This window comes from Etheostoma cragini, chromosome 2 (genome assembly GCF_013103735.1).
Source record: "Etheostoma cragini isolate CJK2018 chromosome 2, CSU_Ecrag_1.0, whole genome shotgun sequence".
Lineage (NCBI taxonomy): Eukaryota > Metazoa > Chordata > Actinopteri > Perciformes > Percidae > Etheostoma > Etheostoma cragini.
The window spans coordinates 1,253,423-1,260,597 of NC_048408.1; the positions used below are offsets into that span (position 1 = coordinate 1,253,423).

Below are 7,175 nucleotides of genomic sequence, written 5' to 3' on the forward strand. Positions count from 1 at the left end.
GGGGGATCCTTTGCTTTGACAACGAGAAACATAGTTGAAGACGATTATGCAAATTCGTGCAATTGTTCACGGAAAACACACACACACACACACACACACACACATAGAATCAAGACATACATCAAGCCCGGGTAGTCCAAACCCAATCAAGAAACATCTGCACACACACGCACACACACGCAGACACACACGCCCGACAAAGAAGGCGACTCTCCTTTATATCCCTCAGGTGCTATTTCCCTGTAAATACCCAGAACAAAGCGCCTTTGCGAGCGAGCAAACTCCAATTACAATCACGAGACACATTTGTCATATTAACTTTGTGCGGCACGAAATGTCCTGCTTCAGCAAGACGCCTTCGTTTTATTTATAGCCCAGGACAAATGCATCATTCTTGATTTGGTATGGAAGGAATTTGCAGAAAGTTGAAAGTTCAGCGCTCATATTGCTGAGTGTTTCCAAAAACATATGGCCCCTTCTAACAGTCTGAGTGTAATCTAATTTCCTTCCTCCCCCTCTATGTGAACATGCAGCTGGATTTTGTGCCCTCTTACGACAAAGGGACCTTTCCGAGAGCAGGTGCTTTTACGGCCTGGCAGCGGCGAGTGGTGACGGCTCTTATATTCCTCACATGAGTGGCAGCCAGCACTCTCCACTCTGTCGCTGGATTGGATTGGATGGGTGCCTCGTGTTTGACAAGCATTGGCACCTAACTCCCTGCGCAGTGGCACCGGCGCCGCTTGGCAGGCTAGCACACAACGCTACGAGTTGTTCAGCATCTTTACTTCTCTACCCTTTCTGCTGCTATTTCTGACTTTTCCCAGTTCATAGGGGGGTTTCAGCAGAGCGCAGGCGGTGTGGGAGGAGGTCACCTGGGTTCAGCAGCAAAGGCGACTTTCCAGATAAACAGAGCCAATTTCTTCCATTCTGCTCTTCACTTCCAGGCTGCAGCGCGTTCATCCACTTTGTAGAACTGCGGGATCGTTTGTTAACCAGTTAAGTCAGTGTGTGAGTGAGTGAGTCGGCCATGTCAGCTGGTTGACAGATGTGCTCTTCTCAGATGAAGGCCTTCGCCTGTCATGTGTCAGGTGCTGTCGTCACTAAACCAACGCTAAAGACTCAAAGAAGCGGTGGAAGTGTGTGACATGTAGGTATCCTCCTGCACTGTCATCATGTGTCTTCATTTCTCCCCTGACAATCGCTCACTGACAGAACATTTGATCTGCTTTTTGAGCACTGGCGCATAAGGTTGACTACATTTTAAGATGTTAATGAACAGTCAGTATAAGGCCAACATTCTTTTTATTCCTTTTTTTCCGCTTGCTGTCAGAATATAAGTCATTATCACAGTGCACCGCGAAACAGCTGCAGCGTGACATAATGATTTATGAGCCGTGGCTTTATTGTCAGTTGTAAAGCCTGTGAGTTATACAGTATGCCACTGCTAAACTGAGATTTTTTTCAAAGGGGTTCAGAGGGTCCCTGTGTAAACACAGCGAGCAGAGCCAGCAGATTGTCACACGCCATTTATCATGTGTTTAATTGGAATAAAGCAACGGAACTCCTGTTTGCTAATCAAAGGCATGATCATTGTCAATTATGTTAGGGTATTTTATTGAGATAATTAACCTCGTATGTATTTCTATTCATAACCCCAAGGGAATAAACAATTAGCTTAATCACATTTGCCATGGCCCGCGTTTCCCTGTTTAGCATCTAGCTTTCAGAGCAAAATGGCTCCAAATCAGTCTTCATACAGCAGCAACAGAGGAGATATGGTGCACACACTCACAGAACATCATGCATCTAATCCGTGATCAGATTACATCGCTTCACTAGATTCTTAGATTAAATTGGAGGGGGGGGGGGGGGGGGCAACAAGAGCATGGAATTCTGTGTTGCAGTTGCACAAATTGTATAAATATCAAGGAGAAAAGCTAAATAAAGAAATACAAGGAGTGTGGATATGTACGGTATTAACATAGTTAAAGGACATAATCAAGGAGTTGCAATGGTAAACAGTAATAATAGTAACCGTAGCAGAAGAGTTTTGCACACAATTCAAACTATTGTCATTGCACAAAACAGATAATGTTGTCCAGTTTCCGTAATAGTCAGCCCCAGCACAAAAGTTTTGAGATTTGAATTAGGGCTGGGCAATACAGAGAAAATCAAATCTCATGATATTCTTGAGCAAATACCTCAATGTAGATGTTGTGTGGTTGACGATTGGTGCTTTAACAAAATGTTATTTACACAATGAGATTTTTAAGAAATATTCCCCACAAATCATTTAATGACTTTGTGGGTAAAGGTAAATAATAGATAATGAACAGCTAGAACAGTCTGGGAAATTCAGAAGATGACATCACTTTGCAGGTAATGCAGCCTTTAAAACCAGGAAAAGACACCACCATGTTGTATACCATATTACATTATATCCAAAACCTAAGACGATATCTAGTCTCATATCGCAATATCGATGGAATCATCACTTTAATACCACAGCATGTGTAAATGTCCTTGGTGTTTTTGTGTGTATTCCATAATAGTGTGGATAAACGGAAGTACATTTCGAGGATAAAGCCTGACATCCAAACTCCGAGCTCCAAGTTTTAAAGAACATTTGGATGGTGCAACAAGACAGGCCTGCATGGTTCTTTCAGCGAATGATTGAGAATAGGTTTAGGTCAATTCCTCTCTAACTGAGACCTTTTGGTCCAATTACGTTTAACCATGTATTCAGCTAATTAAATATCTCCTGTTACTGTTTTGTGTAAACACTCAGCTTCATTTAATGTTATATTTGACATTTTCTTTTCTTAGGTAGTGTAAAGGGACAGACAAATAATTGTTTTATCCTGTTTGATTTGAGACATTAAATACACACGTTTTTCAGTTTAAAGCACCCATATTTTGCTCATTTTCAGGTTCATAATTGTATTTTAAGCTTGTACCAGAATAGGTTTCCATGGTTTCATTTTCAAAAAACACCATATTTTTGTTGTACTGCACATTGCTGCAGATCCTGTTTTCACCCTGTGTGTTTAGGTCTCTGTTTTAGCTCCAGAGTGAGACATCTCACTTCTAAACTATCTTTGTTGGGAGCTGCATATGCTCAGTAGCTTGGTAAGATCCAATCAGCTAGATAACTCTTTCTCCAGCTTTGGTCAGTCCAAGGCCGGACTAGCTGGGAGACTTCTTCTGGACCAGGGACACTTGTGGAATACCTGCACAACAGGGACAGGAAGTAGAACAGGGACAGGAAGAGCTTTTGGAGATTAGGGTCAACTAGTGGCTGTTGTAGCAGTGTGTTGCCATTGAGAACGAGCTAGCATGCTACGGTTAGCCACCTTGTCTCGGCTAGTGACGTGGAAAGCCGTGCAGATGTTGAACAGCTCACCCGGAGACTGAAGACAGAGGACATTCAGAAACCGGATCTCACTCAGAACATCATTTATGTGTGGAAGCACCAGAGACACAAAATAACACCCCAAATCTCAGAAAATGTGATTTTTTTTCAAACTTTAAAATATAGTTTTTGTCAAAACAGTCTGTTTATTGTCAAACTGTTGAGGTAGGTCAGGTAGGATAACGTTGCTATATTATATTGCTATGTATAATATTTTTTTGGAATCAAGGTCCCATGAGGTCCACTGGAAGGGGAGGGACTTCACCTCTTTATATCCCATTATGTATGGTGTAGCCAGACCTTACCCCACAGAGCAATGCACATAAGTACATAATTTACCAGTATGCAGTGTTATGGATTGCCATTTTATTCTATATTAATATATAATAAATGTGCCTATGAATTACATTCTGAAATATATAAATTAGGCACTAACATGTATAAATAAATGTAAGTTATTCAAATGACAACTTTGACTTATTTCAGCAGACTTATTTAAAAATGCCACATTTCTATTTTATTTTTATACTTTTATCCCAAAAGTCCATGTGAATTCATTTCTGGAGGCATATTTCCACAGTATTTTTATAAGTCTGTATTGTTTTTTTCAGAAGGCTTATTTCATAAGGCCACATTTATTTAAGACTAGGTGGCAGAGATGGGGAGGGTGACGCTGCCTAGCCAGTGTTGTGTATGGTTGCTATGGCGCTGCGCTAAGCTAAACGCTAAAGAGGGGTAGTTGATAATTTTTAATTTGGGATTTTGCTGGCAGGTAAACGTGGACCGCCATGTACTGGTGCCATTCATCTACAAGCCTCGTCCCTAAAACATCCCCTGATTTATCATCTGCTGTATTAAAGACTTAAATCTAGCAATTGAGAGCATAAACTCATTGTATTTTTTATACTAAGGTGACCAATTAAAGGTATAGTGCGTAGTTTTTGTTCAATCACACATGGTGGATGCAGGAAAAACCACAGATGAGATGTATAAGATGACCCACATTGAGTATAGCTACATTATTGTAGTTAAACTGATAAGTTAAAGTCTAATAAGTCCTTTATCAAACTGTGTGAATGTGTGTCTTAGGCCAGGATAGAGAGTATGCCTTTATACAAGATAATCAAGGCAGCCCCCCCCACCCGCTAAAGCAGGTGATGATGGCTCAATGTCCACGAGTAGACCACCACGAATAAGACAGGATATACTTCTCATAGAGAAACAGCAATTTCTTTTTTTCACCTTTATGAGGCAAAAAAATAGCTGGAAAAAAAGTGACTAAACCAGTGGCAGGTGGTAAAAAAAAGTTAACTTCAGGCCCTGGATACAAGCCTTCCTTGATTGTGCATGCACCCCCCACCCAAGAAGTAATTTGGAGTGGGAAGGATTAATCACGGGGTAGGTACTGTGGCTGCTTGTCGTTGTTACTATTATTGCCGGTTAACTGTGCCTCCTACCCGCCTAACAGCTGCTCTCAGGTGTGGGGGTGGTTTGCACTTTCTGTCTCAAACTTTGAAATAAGTTGCCAACAACAAGTCTGCATATCAGACTTACAGGCTGAGGGCACAGCAGGGAGCTCCCCGACAGGAGGGTTGCATTATGGGTTAGCCTTGTGCCAATCCACCAGACTAGAAATCAGCAAAGGTTTCATTAACTTGGTGAAAGGTGCCAACAACAAAAAAAAAACATTATAAAACATTAAAATAAAATATATATAATATAATATAATAAAAACAGAAAAAGAACTGTATACATACAAAGTGACTGTTGCATAAGAAAAAATGGGTTGAATGCAAAATTGAGTGCAATGCAATGGGCAAATGTAAAGTCCATGATGAAGGTTAGTGCAAGTGTAGTGACTAGGGATGGGGGGGGGCGTCTGATGTCTGTTTCTTATTCACATTTGACATGTGAATTACTGTATACATCTATCATCTATCCATCCATCTGTCATGCACACTGGGCATCAATGTGGAATCACCACTAACCTCATTTTGATGACTTTATCCCAGAACATGCCACTTTACATTCACTGCACTTCTGGACCCAGAAAGTCTTGCTCACATTACTCAACAACACTTACCCTCAGTGTCCTCCGGTTAAATATAGCACACACCCAGAATGCACTAAGGTCAAACTGTATTCATTTATTTATAACAACATAGGCCTCAACCAAAGACCTGTTGGTCAAAGGTCGGCCTCTAGAAGTGCCCTGTGTGTGATGCAATGTATTCATGCTGCCAAACGTGATTATATGTCCTCACAAAAGATGTGACTTTACCAAATTTCACAGGCAAGATGGCTTCCAAGAGGTCTTGGACTGTTGGACAGCCGTACCGACTGCCATGAGTTCCCTGTCTCTGCGGAGACAAGAGTTGAAAGCGTTGTCTTTGCCAACACCAGCTGCTCAGAGAACAACACGCAGTGAATTAGTGTGATATGTGTGTGTGCACGTCTGTGTAGGTGTTTTCGTATGCAGGATTCAGCCACATTTACGTGTATGTTTAGACGTTTTTACAGAGCCCATTTGTGGATTCCAGTTTGAGTGTAGAAAATGTTTTCTTTACACTATTTCTCTGAAGCATGTTTCTTAATTGTTATTGCCGTTTAATGTGTCATGTAAATCACTTTAATTCTCTTGCTGGTGAAATGCGCTATAGAAATAAAGCTGCCTTTTCTTACATACCAGTACATGCAAGTACTGGTCAGATGCCATGCAACTTGGTACAGATATGGGCCCCAAGGACTGACTCTCAATGATTTTTTTGCCCACCTGACATTTTGCCCACACGTTTTCCATTGACTTTTTTCCTGTGACAATGGCAATGTGTTGTGATGTATCCTGGTCCCAAATTCCTGGTCCTTCTCACAGGACTATAGAACCTTTCCAGAACATTTCGTGTCTGTCAGACGAATTCTTAACAATCTGGAGGGAGTCCAATAGGAGCGATGCATAATGTTACTGAAAGAGACGCACCCTCACATCCAGTGACACAAAAGTCAACCTTTCCATTGCCCTTATTTCTTGTGCGACCTCAAACCATTGTTGCCGTTTAGGATGATCAGGCTTATACCAGTTTATGGTTATCGCTTTCCTCGCTGCTGTACGGAGTAGCTTCACCAGGTAAAGTGAAACATGATCCAAGAAGTGTTCCTGGTTATAATGGTTTCTTTTATTCACAACTGTAACAATAAATTGTCGACCAAAGAATAGACTGTAATTAATACGGACTTGCTAAACAATAAAGCCCCCTATATGAAAGAAACCAGTCAATCTCTGGGGATTAACCTTTTAAGAATAACATATCCAATGGTGCTTTAAAAGGACTGTCTTTGATTTGTCTGAATGGTCTGAATGTTGGTAAGCATTAAAGCTAGCGGCGAGAACAACCAAAAATGAATAAATTATGGACGTAAAGTATTTCAATCTTGGATTAACAGTTTGGATTTATTGCACAAAGGCCCCAAAAACGCTGGATTTCCAGGCTATAAGGGCTACTAAGTGACCAAAGACATCAGTGGAACAGTTTGATTATTAAGTAATTGATTCGACTCTACGGATTAAGAGTCCCACAATCCCTTCGTACCCAGTGCGACTAATGTTTTGAATTATTTGCGGTGGGGAAACCAGTCTTTAGCTACGTTCTTTACGCAAACACTGTGCTCGTAAATCAATTCTCTGGCACGCACATACAGTGGGTACGGAAAGTATTCAGACCCCTTTAAATTTTTCACTCTTTGTTTCATTGCAGCCATTTTCCAA

The 7,175-nt window shown here is 41.1% G+C and overlaps 1 long non-coding RNA gene across 1 annotated transcript in view; it reads right to left on the reverse strand.

Moving 5' to 3' along the window:
* Positions 1–5,166: 5,166 nt before the first annotated feature.
* LOC117957832 overlaps positions 5,167–7,175 on the reverse strand; it is a 17,752-nt gene continuing 15,743 nt past the window's right edge. Inside the window, exon 3 of the long non-coding RNA XR_004659605.1 lies at positions 5,167–5,291. This is a non-coding gene — a long non-coding RNA (uncharacterized LOC117957832). The remainder of the gene's footprint in view (positions 5,292–7,175) is intronic.